We start from the raw sequence: 21,095 nt of genomic DNA, 5'->3' as shown, positions 1-21,095 counted from the left end.
ACCTTATTTCCTTGACCCCCTCACACCTCCCCTTTTTGTATTCCCATTTACATAATCAAATCAGCAAATCCTTACCCTCTTTCAATTTATCATCTTTAACTTTATATCTTAACATATCGCAACTCAAATAGTTTCATCCATCAATTCATTTTTGCATACTCTTTCTAACTTTATCGCTAATGCCACTTATTTTTAATCCAACATCATTTCAACATTCATAAACTTTACACTGTTTCTGTAGATAGTCTTTAAATTTCTTCCAGTCCTCTTCCACCAACTCTTCTCCCAGGTCTCGAATTCTGCCAGTCATTTCCACCAACTCCATATAGTCCATCACCTTCATCTGCCATTCTTCCAAGGTGGGTAGATCTTGTGTCTTCCAATACTTTGCAATAAGAATTCTTGCTGCTGCTGTAGCATACCTAAAAAATGTTCTGTCCTTCTTTAACACCAATTGGCCGACCATACCCAGAAGAAAGGCCTCTGGTTTCTTCAGGAAGGTGTACTTAAACACCTTTTTCATTTCATTATAGATCATTTCCCAGAAAGCCTTAATCTTTGGGCACGTCCACCAAAGGTGAAAGAATGTTCCCTCAATCTCTTTACATTTCCAACATTTATTATCGGGCAGATGATAAATTTTTGCAAGCTTGACTGGGGTCATGTACCACCTGCACATCATTTTCATAATATTCTCTCTTAAGGCATTGCATGCTGTAAATTTCATACCGGTGGTCCACAACTGTTCCCAGTCCGCAAACATAATATTATGACCAATATCTTGTGCCCATTTAATCATAGCTGATTTAACCGTTCCATCCTGCGTATTCCATTTCAACAGCAAGTTATACATTCTTGATAGTATCTTAGTTTTAGGTTCTAATAGTTCTGTTTCCAATTTTGATTTTTCCACCTGGAAGCCAATTTTTTGTCCGAATTGTAGGCCTCTCTTATTTGAAAATAATGAAGCCAGTCTCGCACTTTATCTTTTAATTTCTCAAAACTCTGCAATTTCAGTTTGTCTCCTTCTTGTTCTAGTATTTCCCAATACTTCGGCCATTTGGCCTCCGTATTGAGTCTTTTCAGAGCCTTTGCTTCCATTGGTGACAACCACCTTGGGGTCTTATTCTCCAGTAAATCTTTATATCTTGTCCAGACATTAAACAATGCTTTCCTGACAACATGGTTTTTAAATGCTTTATGTGCTTTAACCTTGTCGTACCACAAATATGCATGCCACCCAAAAACATTGTTGAAACCTTCTAAATCCAAAATGTCTGTGTTTTCAAGAAGCAGCCAGTCTTTCAACCAGCAGAATGCTGCTGATTCATAGTAAAGTTTAAGGTCTGGCATGGCAAATCCGCCTTTTTCCTTTACATCAGTTAGTATTTTAAATTTTATTCTGGGCTTTTTGCCCTGCCAGACAAATCTAGAAATGTCTCTCTGCCACTTCTTGAAACAGCCCATCTTGTCCACAATTTGCAGTGATTGAAACAAAAACATTTTTGGCAATACATTCATCTTTATAGCTGCAATTCGACCCAACAAGGAAAGCTTCAAATTTGACCAAATTTCTAAATCTTTTTTCACTTCTGTCCAACATTTCTCATAATTATCTTTAAATAAAGTTAGGTTCTTAGTGGTCATATTAACCCCTAGATATTTTACTTTCTTAACCAATGTCAAACCTGTCTCCTTCTAAAACCTCTCTTTCTCAATCAGTGTAAGATTTTTCTCTAACACTTTAGTTTTTGACTTGTTCAACTTAAATCCTGCCACTTGACCAAATTCTTGAATCAGTTCTAATACCCTTTTCGTACTAGAATCTGGCTCCTGTAGCATCAAAACTAGGTCATCTGCAAAAGCTTTCAATCTGTATTGTTTTGCTCCGACCTGAATACCTTTGATCAAACGGTCCCTCCTAATCATATTCAGCAAAACCTCCAGGACCAATATAAAAAGCAGTGGGGAAATAGGACAGCCTTGTCGTGTCCCTTTTTCTATCTTAAACTCTTCTGTCACCACATTATTAACTATCAATTTAGCCTTTTGTTCTGAATAAATTGCACTTAAACCATTTTCAAACCCTTGTCCCACCCCCCATTCCCTGAGGATTTTTCTACATAAAATTCCAAGAAATGTTGTCAAAGGCTTTTTCCACATCAATGAAAATTAAAACTGCTTTGGTGTTAGTGTTCACTTGTAACTTCTCCAGAATGTTAATTATATTCCTCGTGTTGTCAGACAAGTGTCTACCTGGGAGAAAGCCAGCTTGGTCTTTATGTATTTCTTCAACTAGTACCTTTTTTAATCTGTTGGCCAAAATGTCGGCAAAAATTTTATAATCCACATTTAACAGGGATATGGGGCGGTAGTTCTTAAGTTGTGTCTTTTCAGACTCAATTTTCGGTATAAGTGTGATATAGGCTTCCTTCCACGACTCTGGCGCCTTTCCCCCCTCCAAAATCTCGTTGCAAACCTGCTTTAGTGGTTGGATTAACCAATCTTTCAAAGACTTATAGTATTTTGAGGTTAGTCCATCCGGCCCTGGAGATTTGCCTGGCTGCATATTTTGAATGGCACCTTCAACCTCCTGTTCTGTAATTTTATAGTTCAACATTATCTTATTTTCTTGAGAGATTTTTTGTAGTCCATTTGTTCTTAGGAATTGATCTATATCAATCTCTTTTTGTGGCCCTTATGTGTAGAGTTGATTAAAGTATCTCTGGAAGCACCTTCTAATCTCCAATGGATTCTGAATGTTCTTTGCTTCCACCTCTAAATTTGTAATAGTGTTTAGTTTCTGTCTTTTTTTCAGCTGCCAAGCTAGCAGTTTCCCACATTTGTTAGCCGATTCAAATGTATTTTGTCTCATCTGCTTAATTTTCCATTCTACTTCCTGGTTTATCACTTTCATATATTGTACTTGGTATAACTTAATTTCTCTCAGAATCTCTTGGGATTTTGGTTTCGCTCTTAATTTCTTCTCTCCTTCTTTTATTTTTCCCAAATTTTATCTTTTTTCTCATTTTGAGTTCTCTTTTTTATTGCATTCTGTTGAATCAGAAACCCTCTCATGACCGCTTTGCTTGCGTCCCAGATTACTCTTTTTTCAACCGTGGTTTTCAGATTTACCTCAAATTAGTCTCTCAAGTTTTTTGGGGCCTTCTTGGTAATCTCCTGATCTCTGAATAAGGTGTCATTCATCCTCCATCTAAAGGAACTGATTGGTGTTAGTTTCATCTCCATCTTTACTGCATTATGGTCGGAGCAAGTATTTGGGCAAATTTCCACTTTTCGTATCTTAGGTGCCAATCCTCTAGTTATCCATATTTGGTCAATTCTTGTCCATGTCATTTTGGCTTCAGAGAAGAATGTACCCTCTCTTCCAAGGGGGTTCTTAGTTCTCCAAATGTCAATCAAATCCATATTGTCAGTCAGTTCAAAAAGGTTTTCGGTAGTCTGCCGTCTTTAGTTATAAACTGTCTCTGCGCCTTGTCCATATTTGTAGATAGCACCCCGTTCATGTCTCCCATCATGATAATGTTGTAGTCCATGTAATCCAGCAGTGTCTCATGCAATTTCTTGTGATGCTGGCAAACTCTCTTCCTCTGTTTTGCTAAAGTTTCTGGAGGATTTGCAAATGCTATTGCCAAGAAACGTTGGGCACAATGCAAGCCAGAATGTGATGAAGATGTTTCTGCAGCAAGAGCTTGCTCTATTCCTTGCTTTGTCTTCTGTTGTGAACGGCCAGGTAATATCACCTTGCTTTTAATGTGCCAGAACAAGAATGAGGCACTGGGGTATTTTTGGGCAAAGCACATGGTAAACAGGTAGGTGTGGTTTATAAATGCTGTCTTTGCCTGGTTCCTGAAGTTCCTTGCTTCCTAATGAATTGTGGGGTAGCCAGGAATTAATATGAAGCCCAATGAGTGACAGAATGACGGGCCTTTAACAGCCCTTGTACTTGTGGGATGGACAAATTCATAGATTTGATTCATAAAGCAACAGGCAAACAGAACTGTTGGTTTATAGATCACAATCTTTTGTAAACTTTATAGCTGAGTTTAGGGTATTTAGAGATTGAATTGATAGAGATTGAACTCTAATAATACTGTAATGGGAATTGGGGTTGCTTGTGCGTAACCCGCAACTGCTCCAGACTGCGTTGTCCGGCTAAACCTTTCCCTGGCTGGACAGCCCTTATTCCGTGGCTGTCTTAATCACTGGCAGAATCCGTCAGTGGGAGTTTCCTGAACTTCTTCCAACATAAAAATTCTTTAACACCAAGTCTCCGCCTAGCCTCCCTGCGCGGAAGCTTTCTGCGCAGAGTGGACGTCCCTAGCGGAGGTCCTGTGCTCTCCCCGCTGGTCTCGGTGGAAGAGTCTCGGAGCCCTCCCTCCGAAGCCCTCTCAGGCTCCCCTTTCTTCCTGGCGTCACACTGATTTCCTTCCCCAGAGGAAGTGCTCTCTCTCCCCCTGCTGGTCCCCTCTCCTGCATCATTGGGGAGCCTTACCTCCACTCTTGGCTCCTATGGCAGTTCCCTGACATCCACCTCCCCCCCAGGGCCCTCCTCACCCCCAGCCCGTTCCTTTGACGGTGATGCTGGGAATCCCTGGAAAGAGCTATCCCCTTCCTCAGATGATTCAAACATAGCTCTCCACCTGCTGCTGTCTCTTTCCGCTGGCCAATCTTCCCAGTCCGATTCCTCTCCCTCTGATACCTCCCCTCCCTCCTCTTCGGAGGTCGGATACCCCATAAACTCTCCTTCATCATCCGTGGTGCCAAATTGTTCCTCCCAGAACCTCTCTAGTGGTTTCGGCTTCCTTGGGAACCTGCGGTGAAACTCCTCCCGAAGATACTCATCCCTGATGGTTTCTGCAGGAACCCATGTGTTTTCCGACTCGGGCTCCCCCTCCCAAGCCACCAAATATTCCACCTGTCTCCCCCTCCACCTTGAATCGTGAATTTCCGCGGCTTGACCGCTGAGTTCCCTTTCTTCCACCTGTGGGTGAGTGGGGATCTCTCTCTCTCGCCCTGGAAATTCCCTTCCCTCCCGGTATGGTGAGAATAAGGACCTGTGGAACACCGGGTGCAGTTTCATGTTAGTCGGCAAGTTGAGCTTAAAGGCCACAGGGTTCACCTGCTGTGTTACCACGAAAGGTCCCAGTTGCCTTGGCCGTAATTTCTTACAACCTCCCTTGAACGGTAGCCCTTGGGTTGACAACCACACCCGGTCCCCAACCCTTATGGTTTCCCCTTCTCTGCGGTGCTTGTCTGCCTGCCTCTTGTACGCTTCCTTGGCCCTTTCCAGGTTCATCTTAAGTTGTTGGCGTAAGGCCTCCATTTATTCCACAAACTGCTCTGCCGCCGGCACACTCCACCTCTCCTCCCCCTCCCCTGGGAAGGCCCTGGGGTGACACCTGTAATTGGCCATGAACTCATTCCCGTGGACACATGTTCAGCGTTATTGTAAGCCAATTCAGCCAGCGCTAGTTTTTCCACCCAATCGTCCTCCCTCTCACTGACATAGCAGCGTAGGTACTGTTGGAGTATGCTATTCGCTCTTTCTGCTTGCCCGTTAGTCTCCGGGTGTCTGGCCGTCGAGAAACTCACCTCGACTTGCAGCAAGCTCATGAGCTTCCTCCAGAACCTGGAAGTAAATTGCCTTCCTCTGTCTGACAAAACCCTCAAGGGGGCGCCATGCAACCGGAAGATGTGATCTACAAACAGCCTGGCTGTTTCCTCTGCTGTTACTGCATGCGAGCAAGCAATGAAATGGCACATTTTGGTTAACAAGTTGACTACCACCATGACGGCTGTTTTCCCCCTGGACTTGGGCAAATCGGTCATAAAATCTATGGATACTACCTCCCATGGTCTTCCCGGAGTGGGAAAGGGTTCCAGTAACCCCGCGGGTGCTGCTTTCTCCCACTTAGCTCGCTGGCAGCAGTCACACCCCCGTACGTATTCCTGTACATCTTCCCTCACTCTTGGCCACCAGAACTGCCTGGTGACAAGCAACATGTTTTTGTGTTGACCAAAATGCCCCGCCGTCGGGTTGTCATGTAGTTGTTTGAGTACTCTTCTCCTCAAGTCCCCCTCTGGTACGTACAATGGTCCCCTGTAATACAGTGCCCCTTCCTTCTCCTCAAAACCCCCCTTGTTTTCTCCTGCGTCCCTGAGCTCCCTGATTTTGGTTTGGGCGTACTCGTCGTCCCTCGTCAACCCTGCTAGTTCTCGTCTCCCTACCAACACTCCCCCCCACACCCATCGGTCCTCGGGTATCACATGTCGTACTTCCGGCGCTCCCTCTCCTTCCAAGTACTCCGGTTTCCGGGAGAGGGCGTCTGCTCTGACGTTTTTCCTCTCCCGGTACGTACCGAATCTCAAAAAAGAACTTGGAGAACTCCTGAGCCCATCGCACCTGTCTCTGGTTGAGGACCCATGCAGTCCTCCAGTATTCCAGGTTCTTATGGTCCGTGCACACCTGGATCTTGTGCTGCGCCCCTATCAACAAATGTCTCCAGCGTCGGAATGCTTCATAAATTGCAAGCAGTTCCCGGTCATACACCGTGTAGTTCTGTTCTGACTTGCTCAGCTTCCTCGAAAAAAAGGCGCACGGTCTCCAGTCGGACTGGTCTCCCGGCTGGAGCAGTACGGCCCCCACCGCTCTGTCTGACGCGTCTGTCTCCAGCCTCACTGGCTTCTGCAGATCCACGTGCAAGAGCTGCTCTTCTGAAGCGAACGCCCTCTTTAGCCTTTCAAAGGATTGCTGTGCCTCTTCTGTCCATATGAACTTCCTTTTGCTACGGAGACAATCGGTGATGGGTTCAGTTAAGTGGGCGAAGTTCTTGATGAACTTCCTATAGAAGTTCCCAAACCCCAGGAACCTCTGCACATCCTTCTGGGTCTTGGGGGTCTTCCATTCCAGCACCGCCTGCACCTTGCTTGGGTCCATGGCTAAGCCCTTGTCCAACAACCTGTATCCCAGGAACTCGACTTCTCCAGTTTGACCCACAACTGGTGCTCCTGCAGCCTCTTTAGCACTTCCCTGACGTCTTTAACATGCTGCTCCTCGAGTAGATTAGCACGTCATCTAAAAAGGCCACGCAATTCTTGTACAGTAGGGACCCCAACACGTGGTGCATGAAGGATTGAAAACAGGTGGAGCCCGATTGTAATCCGAAAGGCATAACCAAGTACTCAAACGCCCCCAGAGGGGTGAACATGGTGGTTTTCCATTCATCCCCCTCCCTCATCCTAATCAGATTGTACGCCCCCCGAAAGTCCAGCTTGGTAACAATTTCCCCCTTCCTTACCCTGGTTAAAATGTCGTCAATCCTGGGCATTGGGAAGGTCACTGGTTCCAATACCAGGTTTAACCCACGGAAGTCCACGACTAATCTCGGCTGTTTGGAGTCCTTTTTGTCCACAAAGAACACCGGACTGCCCCCCACCGCCCTCGATTCTCTAATGAAACCTCTCTTCAGGTTCTTGTCAATAAACTCCCGCAACTCCTGCATCTCCCTGTCTGACATGGCATACAGCTTACCCACTGGCAGCTGAGCCCCTGGGAGTAGGTTGATTTGACAGTCAAAGGGCCTATGAGTGGGTAGTCTATCAGCCTCCTTCTCACTGAAGACATCCTCCATGTCAGCGTATTGCGGTGGTACCCTCCCCTTTTCCCCTACCGCCATCCCTGCCACCCTGGCTACGGCCATCCTCGGGGTTTCCCCCCCGTGGCTGTGTTCCAAGCAGTGAGCTGACCCAAAAGTGACTGTCCGCTAGTGCCATGCCACTACTGGATCATGCAGTGCCAGCCAGCTCATCCCCAGTATGATTGGCGGTCCGGCCAGATCCTCATTTTCATGGGAGGGGTCTGGTGGGTCACTTCCCCTCCCAGGAGTTCCCTCCCATCAATGGTCGTTACCTGCAAGGGGTGTTCTAAAGGCACCACGTGGAGCTGGTGCTCCAGTGCAAAATCCTTGCTAAAGAAGTTGCAAGAACTGCCTGAATCCAGCAGTGCCTTCACCCTGATTGGGTGCCCGTTAGGGAGTTCTAGTACCACCTCTATGGCTATGGCTGCTCGGGGGGGGGTCTGGTTTGGGCACTTTTACTGGTTGCTGGCCTGGCTGCTGTGCCTGCTCATCGGCAGCCAAGCACTGGTGTTTCCCTGCTGTTTATTATTCCCCTCCTCCTCACTACCAGCCGCCCCCACCATTCCTTGCCATGCCTTTCTCTGAGGGCAGACCCTGGCAAAATGTCCTGGCTGTTGGCAGAGAAAACACTTCTTGGTCGTTTTCCCCTCCCTTTTGCGAACCTCGCTGGAGTTTGAAACTCCGCGCGCGCCCCTCCAATCTCCATGGGCTCCGCTGGTTGGGAAGGTTGCTCCGGCATTTCAGGAATGCGGTTGTCATGCCAACGCTCTGCTCTCCCTTCCCGCTTCTCTAAAGCGCACACTTCTTGGCGTACTCCAACAGCAAGCACCATTTTAGTCAGTTGATCCATCAATTGTGGGCGGGGCGAGCGGGAAAGTTCGTCCTTTACCGAAGGGGCTAAGCCTTCCTCAAATAGCATCTGCACTGGTTCCGAACCCAGTTCCCACCCAAGTCTGTGGATAAGCATCGCAAAACGTGACCAGTACTCTCTAACTGATTGGCTCCCTTGTTTGCACGCCATTAGTTCCCTGCGAGTCATGCTCTGCTCCACTTGACTGGAAAACATGAGGTCCATGGCGCCAAAAAATTTCCTCAGGTCCTTTAAGGCAGCATTCTCCGATGCCATTAGGGGTCTGACCCATTCTCTGGCACCGTCTTGAAGATGCCCTATCACATAGGCTACCCTCGCCCCATCGTCCACAAAGTCATCATACTGCAGGTCCAGCGTGTACCGCACTTCCGTCTTGAATGCATTATAATCTCTGGGATTGCCCCCAAACTTATGCACCAGTCCCGGTACCTTCCTTGCGATGGGGGTGGGTTTTCCCTGGGCATCCTGAGTCCGCCTTTCATCTAGCTGCGCCGCTAGTAGAGCCAGCTGCTGTTCCAAATCTCTGTTTCTCTCCTCCAGAGTTGGTCCTCCCTGTGCTCCCTCTCCGGCGCCTGCTCCTCCGGTCTGACTCATGGTGCTGCCTGTCCTGCTTTATGCACAAGCAACGTCAAGGACTGACGGATTGCTGTAATGGGAATTGGGGTTGCTTGTGCGTAACCCGCAACTGCTCCAGACTGCGTTGTCCGGCTAAACCTTTCCCTGGCTGGACAGCCCTTATTCCGTGGCTGTCTTAATCACTGGTAGAATCCGTCAGTGGGCATTTCCTGAACTTCTTCCAACATAAAAGTTCTTTGACACCAGGTCTCCACCTAGCCTCCCTGCGCAGAAGCTTTCTGCGCAGAGTGGGCGTCCCTAGTGGATGTCCTGTGCTCTCCCCGCTGGTCTCGGTGGAAGAGTCTCGGAGCCCTCCCTCCGAAGCCCTCTCAGGCTCACCTTTCTTCCTGGCGTCATGCTGATTTCCTTCCCCAGAGGAAGTGCTCTCTCTCCCCCTGCTGGTCCCCTCTCCTGCGTCATTGGGGAGCCTTACCTCCACTCTTGGCTCCTATGGCATTTCCCTGACTAATAATAATAATAATAATATTCCTGCATTCATGGGAAGTGCTTAGAGATGTTGATCTCTTCTCTGTTTTCATACAGCGCACCAACAATTTCTCCCCTTTGTAGCTGATAAATGTTTGGGTAGATGCAGGTTAAGGTGTTCCAATGGTGAAAATGTGCCTTCAAGAAGACCCTGCTCTACTCCTGGTTGCTGTGAGAAGCCAGGTAATATTCAAATTCCTTTTGCCTGCTAGAACAACAATGATGTTTTTTGGGAATTTTGAGTAAGGTGTGCAGAGGCTGGGTACAGATAAGTTATTTACAATGTCTATGAGTGCATTTCAAAGTCCATTGTGAGGTAGACAGGAATTATTGTGAAGCCCAATGAGGAATTGAATGAGTAGCTTTTAGAAGCCCTTGAACTTCTATAGATGCGCAAACTTGTGGATCCTGGTTCATCATGACAAACAGCTTTATGGAGCTTCTCCCTGGAAATACATTTATGGTACTCAAAGACAGAATTCTTTTCCGTGTTTTCTATGTTTATTGAGAATGCTGAGAGATATTGATGTCCTCTTCTCCTTTGTTTTGACCATGTCCCAAGGCTTGGTCCACACTGCAGGCAAGAAATGTCGGGGTCAATGCAAGTCAAGATGTTCCAGTGGTGAATATATATCTTCAACAAGAGTCTGCCCTGTCCTTGGCTATGTCTTCTGCTGTAAACGGGCAGGTAATGTTCTCATGCTTTTAATGTGCTAGAGAAGCAATGATGTATTGGGGGATTTCTGGGTAAGGGACGTGTGGGGGTGCAAATGAGGGTTATTTTGAAATTCCATGGTTTCTAATGAATTGCATGGTAGACAGGAATTACTCTGAAGCCAAATATGTGATTGAATGAGTGGCTTTTTAACAGCCCTTGGATTTTCAGGGATGCTTCTCAGGTAGCTCAGTTGGTTAGGGCATGGTGGTGATAACGCCAAGGTCGCAGGTTTGATTCCCATATGGGACACCTGAATATTCCTGCACTGCAGGGAGTTGGACTGGATGATCCGCAGGGTCCTTTCCAACTCTTCAGTTCTATGATTTGGAAATATTCGTTTAAAGAAAAGGCGAGTAAGAGGCAACTTTGCAAAATTACATATGACATGGAGAAAGTGGATGAAGGAAAATTGTTCTCCCTCTCTTGTAACACATGGACTTATAGGCATCCTCCACTGCTGGAAACTTCTAAATGCCAGTTGCTGGAAACACCAGGAGGGGAGAGGGTTCTTGTGCTTGAATCCTGCTTTCTGGTTTCCCATAGGCATCTGGTTGGCCACTATGGGAACAGATTGGTGGCCTAGATAAGCAATTGGCCTGATCCAACAGTATCTTCTCATTAGCCAGGCAGGCACAGGGGTGTGCTAGTGGCTGTGCCATCTGTCATGGATGCTTTAGTTGAGATTCCAGCATTGCAGGAGTTTCGACTAGATGATCCCCAGGGTCCCTTCCAATTCCAAGATTCTATAAGGAGAGGATAAGAAGGTGAAGAACCATTGTGCAAATGGAAGTAAAATTTATACAAACCATGGTATTTAGAGGTTGAGCTGCTGTTGTTTTTTAAAATATATTTTCTATGTATATGGGAATATACTGACTGCTGCTCTCTGCAGCTGAAATGTCCCAAGGACTGGTCCACAGTGTAGCCAAGAAATGTTGGGGTCAGTGCAAGCCAAGATGTTCCTATGGTGAATATACCGTGTTTTTCACTCTATAACACGCACCTGACCATAACACGCACGTAGTTTTTAGAGGAGGAAAATCCGTAAGCATGCCACCCGTAGGCATTCCCTCCATAACACGCACAGACATTTCCCCTTACTTTCTAGCAGGAAAAAAGTGAGTGTTATGGTGCAAAAAATACGGTATATCCTCAGCGAAAGTCTGCACTGCCTTTGGCTATGTCTTTTGCTGCAAATGGGCAGGTAATGTTCCCATGCTTTTAATGTGCTGGAGGAACAATGATTCAAGTGGGGATTTCTGGGTCAGGATCCCAGAGGGTGGGTAGATGTTGGTCCAATGAAGAACAGTGGGAGATGGAGCAAGTGTCCTTGAAAAGCTCTTGATACAGAAACTCATGGTTTTGGTTCACCAAAGAAATGGGCTTTGTTTTCATGTGTGAGTGGGGTGGGTGGGTGTTTTGGATCAGGTTAGCCATATTGATTTGTATGCTGTTGGTAGATTTTTGTCATTGTCTTGTTGGGCTGTGTATGTGATAAAGGGGAGCCAAACCAGAGTGAAGGTGTCTTCTTCTATTTGTTCCCGTGTCAGTCTCAACAAATGAAACTGACTTGTAAAAATGCTGCATGGGAAAAAATATACAAGTTAGCGACATTGCGCACACTTTTGTAAATCAAGAAAAATCTTTAATGATAATAAAAAGAACCCAAAGAAATGGGCAAAATTGGGCTCTCTAGAACTTTTTGGAACTTTTCTGAATTGCATGTATCATGTTCACATTATTAATGGAAAATGCCTTGATACGTTACTGACCTCTTTTTCTCTGCTCAGGTAAAATGCCCCATGAATTGACCATGAAATGTTTGGGTAGATGCAAACCAAAATGTTCCCATGGGGAATATGTGTTGTTCGCTGGTTCCTGCTCTGTTCCTGGCTTCTTCCTTTGCTGTAGAAAGCCAGGTAATGGCTGCCTTCATGTCACCTTTGCAGACCTCTATGTAACACAGACTTGGTCTGCTAATGGGCCTGGTACCAGAAGCCAGCTGCCCATAGAGCACCTCCTTGGGGATCCTGCTATCTTCCATTCTGTGGGCATGACCAAGCCAGCATAGATGGAGAATTTGTGTCTCCAGCAGTAGTGTGCCCTATTCCTGGCAACCTATTCTGCTGCAAATGGCCAGGTAAAATGCTTTTACTGCAATAGAGCAACAGTGATGTACAAGGGGATTATTCAGAAAGGGACATAATGTGAGTTCAGATGAGAGTTAAAAAATGGGACAGTGTCACTGGATAAAAACAATGGCATTTAGATATTGAACCATTTTTTCCTATGTATAAGGGAAGATGTTAATGGTTCCTTTTCTCCTTTGCTGAAGTATCCCAAGGATTGGTTCACATTGTAGGCAAGAAATGTCAATGCAAGTTAACATGTGGCAACAGTGAATATACATCTTCAGCAAGAGCCTGTTCTAATCCAGACTTTGTCTTCTGCTGCAAAAAGCGAGGTAATATTCCCATACTTTTATTGTGCTGGAGCAACAATGATGCATGTGTGGGATTTCTGGGTCACGATCTCAGTGGGTGGGTAGATATTGGCCCTGTGTATGGCAATCGGAAATGGAACAAGTGTCTTTGAAAAAGCTCTTGAATTTGCAGGGATATAAAAACTCATGGCTTTGATGTATCAAAGAACCAGAGGGAAAGGAGCTCTTTGGCTATTTTTGGAAATGGAAACCTCACAAAACTTTCTTTGAACTGTTGATAGATTGAATTCTCCCTACATCATCATCATCATCATCATCATTATTATTAATATTTGCTCTGATATGTTGATGATCTCTTGTTCTCTGTCAAGATAAAGAGCCTAAACAATTGACAAATGCTGCAGCTCAGAAATGTGTGGGTAGATGCAAGGCAAGATGTTCCAAGGGTGAAAAGGTGTCTTCAACATGTTCCTGCTCTATTCCTGGCTTCGTCTTTTGCTGTCACAATCCAGGTAATATCCCAAAAATTTCTTTGTGCTAGAACAACTAAAATATATTCAGGGTTTTCTAGGTAAGTCACACAACACGTGGGTAGATGGGAATTATTTACATTGTCTTCTCAAGAATTGCAGTATATTTTGCTTTCTAATTATTACAACAGGAATTAAAGTGAAGCCGATTGAGTGATTGAATGAGAGGCTTCTAATGGTCCTTGGATTTGCTGGGATAGACAAACTCATACATTCCTGTTCACCAATTCCTGTGGGGTTGTACCTAACAAACTCATACCACTTGTGCAAGAACATCTGTTTATAAGCAGATTGTGGATGGCACAAGGTGATATAGGAAAAAGACGATGAGAGATGCTCCATTCCTCAGGTTGAAGTCATTGTTACAATGTGAATGAATTCATTGGATACAAACCATGGTATTTAGAAATTCAACCGCTTTTAAAAATATATATATTTTCTATGTGCATGGGAAGATATTGATGGTATCTTCTCTGTTTTTCCAAAGTGTCTCACGGATTGGTCCACCCTGAAGGCAAGAAATGTCATGGTCAATGCAAGTTAGCATGTGGCCACCGTGAATATGCATCTTCAACAAGAGTCTGCTTTCATCCCGACTTTGTCTTCTGTTGTAAAAAGCAAGGTAATGTTCCCATGCTTTTAATGTGGTGGAGGAACAATGATGGGGGGGGGGATTTCTGGGTCAGTATTCCAGCGGCTGGCTACATGCTGGTTCTGAGAAAAACCGTGGGAGATGGAACCCATGTCTTTGAAAAGCTGTTGAATTTGCTGGGATACAGAAACTCATGGTTTTAGTTCAATAAATAACTACTCAAACTTTGGTTTTGGAAATAACAGCCTCAATTGAGTTTTTGCTCAATGAAACATATCAGCAGAGAAGCTGAAGGTTACATGTTTTATGGTTCAGTATAGCATGGCATTGATCGAAAGGTCAGCGGTTCGAATCCCTGCGGCGGGGTGCGCTCCCGCTGCTCGGTCCCAGCGCCTGCCAACCTAGCAGTTCGAAAGCACCTCCGGATGCAAGTAAATAAATAGGGACCGCTTACCAGCGGGAAGGTAAACGGCATTTATGTGGCTAGCATGTTTATTCTTGTCTTGTGCCATAAGATAAGAAACACTTTCTACTCTAGACTGAAGCGAGTGATGGTGGGCCCAAGTTTCACATGTTAAGGACTAACTGATTGCCAGAAAATCATGGCATCTCTGAATCCTTTGGAACAGATTTAGTGGTGCTGGCAGAGAGAGCAGAGGAAAGAAAACCTCCATTTCTCAGGTGGATGTTTTTGTGAAAATGGGATGGTGCCACTGGGAATAGACTCATGGTATTTAGACATCAAACTCTTCATTCTCCCTCCCTCATTATACGGAAAGATGTGGATGGTATCTTCTCTGTTTTTCCAAAGTGTCTCACGGATTGGTCCTCCCTGAAGCCAAGAAATGTCATGGTCAATGCAAGTTAGCATGTGGCCACCGTGAATATGCATCTTCAACAAGAGTCTGCTTTAATCCCGACTTTGTCTTCTGTTGTAAAAAACAAGGTAAGATTCCCATGCTTTTAATGTGGTGAGGAACAATGATCTGAGGGGGGATTTCTGGGTCAGGATTCCAGTGAGTGGATACATGCAGTGGCGGAGCTTCATGTTCCGGAACCGGGGGGTGGAGAGCAGGTGTGTGTGTGTGTGCTGGCACGTCGCAATGCCTGTGCTCTTCTTCCTCCGCCGGTGGGTACATGCTGGTCTTGAGAAAAATAGAGGGAGATGGAACAGGTGTCTTTGAAAAGCTGTTGAATTTGCTGGGATACAGAAACCCATGGTTTTTGTTCATTAAATAACTACTCAAACTTTGGTTTTGGAAATAACAGCCTCAAATTACTTTTTCTTGCAGTAGACTTGTTTTGAGAGATTAAATTTGCTTTGTATTTTCTCTATTTATGGGAAATGCTTTGAGATACTGATGATTTCTTGTTCAGATAAAGTCCCTAAACAACTGACCAAAGCTATACTGAGAGATTCACTTGGACGTTTTATCCAACGATGTCCTTCCAATTGCAAAGGGACTTTTGCTTATGGCAGGAGTGTGAGGCATTCATGGAAAAGAGTTTTTGCTCAGTGCAACATATCAGCAGAGAAGCTGAAGGTTACATGTTGTATGGTTCAGCATAGCATGGTGAGCTAGCATGGCAGAATGCTTGTGCATCTCTCTGCATACTTGTATCTTGCAAGGTTTACTTCAAAGCCCAGAACTGTATTACAGTAGATTAGTTCAAGATGTACCAGCATCTTTTAAAGTTTATGTGGCTAGCATGTTTATTCTTGTCTTGTGCCATAAGATAAGAAACACTTTCTACTCTAGACTGAAGCGAGTGATGGTGGGCCCAAGTTTCACATGTTAAGGACTAACTGATTGCCAGAAGATCATGGCATCTCTGAATCCTTTGGAACAGATTTAGTGGTGCTGGCAGAGAGAGCAGAGGAAAGACAACCTCCATTTCTCAGGTGGATGTTTTTGTGAAAATGGGATGGTGCCACTGGGAATAGACTCATAGTATTTAGACATCAAACTCTTCATTCTCCCTCCCTCATTATATGGAAAGATGTGGATGGTATCTTCTCTGTTTTTCCAAAGTGTCTCATGGATTGGTCCACCCTGAAAGCAAGAAATGTCAGGGTCAATGCAAGTTAGCATGTGGCCACCGTGAATATGCATCTTCAACAAGAGTCTGCTTTAATCCCGACTTTGTCTTCTGTTGTAAAAAGCAAGGTAATGTTCCCATGCTTTTAATGTGGCGGAGGAACAATGATGGGGGGGGGGGATTTCTGGGTCAGTATTCCAGCGGCTGGCTACATGCTGGTTCTGAGAAAAACCGTGGGAGATGGAACCCATGTCTTTGAAAAGCTGTTGAATTTGCTGATATACAGAAACTCATTGTTTTAGTTCATCAAATAACTGCTCAAACTTTGGTTTTGGAAATAACAGCCTCATATTACTTTTTCTTGCAGTAGACTTGTTTTGAGAGATTAAATTTGCTTTGTATTTTCTCTATTTATGGGAAATGCTTTGAGATACTGATGATTTCTTGTTCAGATAAAGTGCCTAAACAACTGACCAAAGCTATACTGAGAGATTCACTTGGAGGTTTTATCCAACAATGTCCTTCCAATCACAAAGGGACTTTTGCTTATGGCAGGAGTGTGAGGCATTCATGGAAAATAGTTTTTGCTCAATGCAACGTATCAGCAGAGAAGCTGAAGGTTACATGTTTTATGGTTCAGTATAGCATGGCAAAATACTTGTGCACCTCTCTGTATACATGTATCTTGCAAGGTTTACTTCTAAGCCCAGAAAGGTATTATAGTAGGTTAGTTCATGATGTACCAGCATCTTTTAAAGGTTATGTGGCTAGCATGTTGTCAGGGAATTGCCATCGGAGCCAGAGGCGGAGGGAAGGCTCCAGAGGGATGCCGGAGAGGGTCCCAGTAGGGAGAGAGGCAGGCCATCTGCTGGGGAAGGAAATCAGCGTAGCACCAGTGGAGACGGGGGGCAGATGGGGGAATCGGCGAGAAGGCTCCAGGACTCCTCGTTGGAGACCAGCGGGGAGAGCACAGGTCCTCCCCTGCCCACACCCTCCCTGCGCAGAAGACTTCCGCTCAGGGAGAGTAGGAGGAGACTGGGCATCAAAGAACTTCTTTGCTGGAAGAAGTTCAAGAAATGCCCACTGACGGATTCTGCCAGCGATTGAGACAGCCACGGATGGGTGGCTGTCCGGACAGAAAGGGTTCACCCAGGTAACCCAGCCAGTTGTGGCGACAACTTACGCATGAGCAACCCCTAGAACCATTACACATGTTTATGCTTGTCTTGTGCCATGAGACAATAAACAATTCTACTCTAAACTGAAGTGAGTGATGGTGGGCCCCGTTTCACAGGATAAGGACTACCTGACTGCTAAAAAATCATGGCATCTCTGAATCCTTTGGAACAGATTTAGTGGTGCTTGCAGAGAGAGAAGAGGAAACAAAACCTCCATTTCATATGACTCTTAATCTTCCATCCCTCATTATATGGAAAGATCTTGATGGTATCTTCTCTGTTTTTTTAAAGTGTTTCAAGGATTGGTCCACCCTGAAGTCAAGAAATGTCATGGTCAATGCAAGTTAGCATGTGGCAACACTGAATATGCATCTTCAACAAGGGTCTGTTCTAATCCTGACTTTGTATTCTGTTGTAAAAAGCAAGGTAAGATTCCCATGCTTTTAATGTGGTGGAGGAACTATGATGAATGGAGGGATTTCTTGGTCAGCATTACAGAGGGTGGGTACATGCTGGTATTGTAAAAAAACAGTGGGAGATGGAACAAGTTTAAAAGCTCTTGTGTTTGCAAGGATGCATAAAATCATGGTTTGGGTTCAAGATGCATATTCACCTTGTATTTTCTCTATTTGTGGGAAATGCTTTGAGATACTTATGATATCTTGTTCAGATAAAGTGCCTAAACAATTGACCAAAGCTATACTGAGAGATTGAATTGGACGTTTTATCCAACAATGTCCTTCCAATCGCAAAGGGCACTCTTGCTTATGGCAAGAGTGTGAGGCATTCATGGAAAAGAGTTTTTGCTCAGTGCAACATATCAGCAGAGAAGCTGAAGGTTACATGTTGTATGGTTCAGCATAGCATGGTGAGCTAGCATGGCAGAATGCTTGTGCATCTCTCTGCATACTTGTATCTTGCAAGGATTACTTCAAAGCCCAGAACTGTATTACAGTAGTTTAGTTCAAGATGTAACAGTATCTTTTAACGTTTATGTGGCTAGCATGTTTATTTTTGCCTTGTGCCATAAGATAAGAAACACTTTCTACTCTAGACTGAAGCGAGTGATGGTGGGCCCAAGTTTCACATGTTAAGGACTAACTGATTGCCAGAAGATCATGGCATCTCTGAATCCTTTGGAACAGATTTAGTGGGGCTGGCAGAGAGAGCAGGGGAAAGAAAACCTCCATTTCTCAGGTGGATGTTTTTGTGAAAATGGGATGGTGCCACAGGGAATAGACTCATAGTATTTAGACATCAAACTCTTCATTCTCCCTCCCTCATTATATGGAAAGATGTGGATGGTATCTTCTCTGTTTTTCCAAAGTGTCTCACGGATTGGTCCTCCCTGAAAGCAACAAATGTCAGGGTCAATGCAAGTTAGCATGTGGCCACCGTGAATATGCATCTTCAACAAGAGTCTGCTCTAATCCCGACTTTGTCTTCTGTTGTAAAAAACAAGGTAAGATTCCCATGCTTTTAATGTGGTGGGGGAACAATGATGTGAGGGGGAAATTCTGGGTCAGGATTCCAGTGGGTGGGTACATGCAGTGGTGGATCTTCATGTTCCAGAACTGAGTGATGGACAGCAGGTGTGGTGGGGCAGGCGCGCGTCCTGGGGTGGTGCACGCCAACTGCACTCCTCTTCCTCTGCAGTGGGTACATGCTGGTCTTGAGAAAAATAGAGGGAGATGGAACCCGTATCTTTGAGAAGCTGATTAATTTGCTGAGATACAAAAACTCTTGGTTTTAGTTAATCAAATAACGGCTCAAACTTTGGATTTGTAAATAAAAATGTCATATTATTTTTTCTTGCAGTAGACTTGTTTTGAGAGACTATATTTGCTTTGTATTTTCTCTATTTATGGGAAATTCTTTGAGATATAGCGCTACGTCGTTTTACATACGCTTCAGGTTACATACGCTTCAGCGTATGTATCTTTGGAACAGATCTAAATCTTTGGAACAGATTTAGTGGTGCTGGCAGACAGAGCAGAGGAAAGAAAACTTCCATTTCTCATGTGGACGTTTTTGTGAAAATGGTCTGGTGCCACTGAGAACATAGTATTTAGACATAAGACTGTTAAGTTTCCCTCCCTCATTATATGGAAAGATGTGGATGGTATCTTCTCTGTTTTTCTAAAGTGTCTCAAGGATTGGTCCACCCTGAAGTCAAGAAATGTCATGGTCAATGCAAGTTAGCATGTGGCCACCGTGAATATGCATCTTCAACAAGAGTCTGCTTTAATCCCGACTTTGTCTTCTGTTGTAAAAAACAAGGTAATATTCCCATGCTTTTAATGTGGTGGAGGAACAATGATCTGAGGGGGGATTTCTGGGTCAGGATTCCAGTGGGTGGATACATGCAGTGGCGGAGCTTCATGCTCCGGAACCGGGGGGTGGAGAGCAGGTGGGTGTGTGTGTGCTGGCGCATCGCAATGCCCGTGCTCTTCTTCCTCCGCCGGTGGGTACATGCTAGTCTTGAGAAAAATGGAGGGAAATGGAACAGGTGTCTTTGAAAAGCTGTTGGATTTGCTGGGATACAGAAACCCATGGTTTTTGTTCATTAAATAACTACTCAAACTTTGGTTTTGGAAATAACAGCCTCAAATTACTTTTTTTTTTTTGCAGTAGACTTGTTTTGAGAGATTAAATTTGCTTTGTATTTTCTCTATTTATGGGAAATGCTTTGAGATACTGATGATTTCTTGTTCAGATAAAGTGCCTAAACAACTGACCAAAGCTATACTGAGAGATTCACTTGGAGGTTTTATCCAACAATGTCCTTCCAATCGCAAAGGGATTTTTGCTTATGGCAGGAGTGTGAGGCATTCATGGAAAAGAGTTTTTACTCAGTGCAACATATCAGTAGAGAAGCTGAAGCTTACATGTTGTATGGTTCAGCATAGCATGGTGAGCTAGCATGGCAGAATGCTTGTGCATCTCTCTGCATACTTGTATCTTGCAAGGTTTACTTCAAAGCCCAGAACTGTATTACAGTAGATTAGTTCAAGATGTACCAGCATCTTTTAAAGTTTATGTGGCTAGCATGTTTATTCTTGTCTTGTGCCATAAGATAAGAAACACTTTCTACTCTAGACTGAAGCGAGTGATGGTGGGCCCAAGTTTCACATGTTAAGGACTAACTGATTGCCAGAAGATCATGGCATCTCTGAATCCTTTGGAACAGATTTAGTGGTGCTGGCAGAGAGAGCAGAGGAAAGAAAACCTCCATTTCTCAGGTGGATGTTTTTGTGAAAATGGGATGGTGCCACTGGGAATAGACTCATGGTATTTAGACATCAAACTCTTCATTCTCCCTCCCTCATTATACGGAAAGATGTGGATGGTATCTTCTCTGTTTTTCCAAAGTGTCTCACGGATTGGTCCACCCTGAAGGCAACAAATGTCAGGGTCAATGCAAGTTAGCATGTGGCCACCGTGAATATGCATCTTCAACAAGAGTCTGCTCTAATCCCGACTTTGTCTTCTGTTGTAAAAAACAAGGTAAGATTCCCATGCTTTTAATGTGGTGGAGGAACAATGATGAGAGGGAGGATTTCTGCGTCAGGATTCCAGCGCGTGGATACATGCTGGTCTTGTGAAAAACCATCGGAGAAGGAACCCGTGTCTTTGAAAAGCCAGTGAATTTGCTGAGATACAGAAACTCATTGTTTTAGTTCATCAAATAACTGCTCAAACTTTGGTTTTGGAAATAACAGCCTCATATTACTTTTTCTTGCAGTAGATTTGTTTTGAGAGATTAAATTTGTTTTGCATTTTTTCTATTTATGGGAAATGCTTTGAGATATTGATGATCTCTTGTTCAGATGAAGTGCCTAAACAATTGACCAAAGCTATACTGAGAGATTGACTTGGACGTTTTATCCAACAATGTCTTTCCAATCGCAAAGGGACTTTTTGCTTACGGCAGGAGTGTGAGGCATTCACGGAAAATAGT

General features: G+C 44.5%; 1 long non-coding RNA gene across 1 annotated transcript in view; it reads left to right on the top strand.

Moving 5' to 3' along the window:
* LOC307211982 overlaps positions 1–13,921 on the top strand; it is a 15,084-nt gene extending 1,163 nt beyond the window's left edge. Inside the window, exons 2-8 of the long non-coding RNA XR_013836682.1 lie at positions 3,626–3,754; positions 9,691–9,816; positions 10,196–10,252; positions 12,423–12,491; positions 12,687–12,815; positions 13,166–13,306; positions 13,812–13,921. This is a non-coding gene — a long non-coding RNA (uncharacterized lncRNA). The remainder of the gene's footprint in view (positions 1–3,625; positions 3,755–9,690; positions 9,817–10,195; positions 10,253–12,422; positions 12,492–12,686; positions 12,816–13,165; positions 13,307–13,811) is intronic.
* Positions 13,922–21,095: the final 7,174 nt, after the last annotated feature.

The sequence above is a fragment of the Podarcis cretensis genome (genome assembly GCF_951804945.1).
Source record: "Podarcis cretensis genome assembly, chromosome: 3".
Classification (NCBI taxonomy): domain Eukaryota; kingdom Metazoa; phylum Chordata; class Lepidosauria; order Squamata; family Lacertidae; genus Podarcis; species Podarcis cretensis.
Note: the sequence above shows the minus strand (reverse complement) of the source record. Positions and strands in the feature narration are given on the sequence as shown.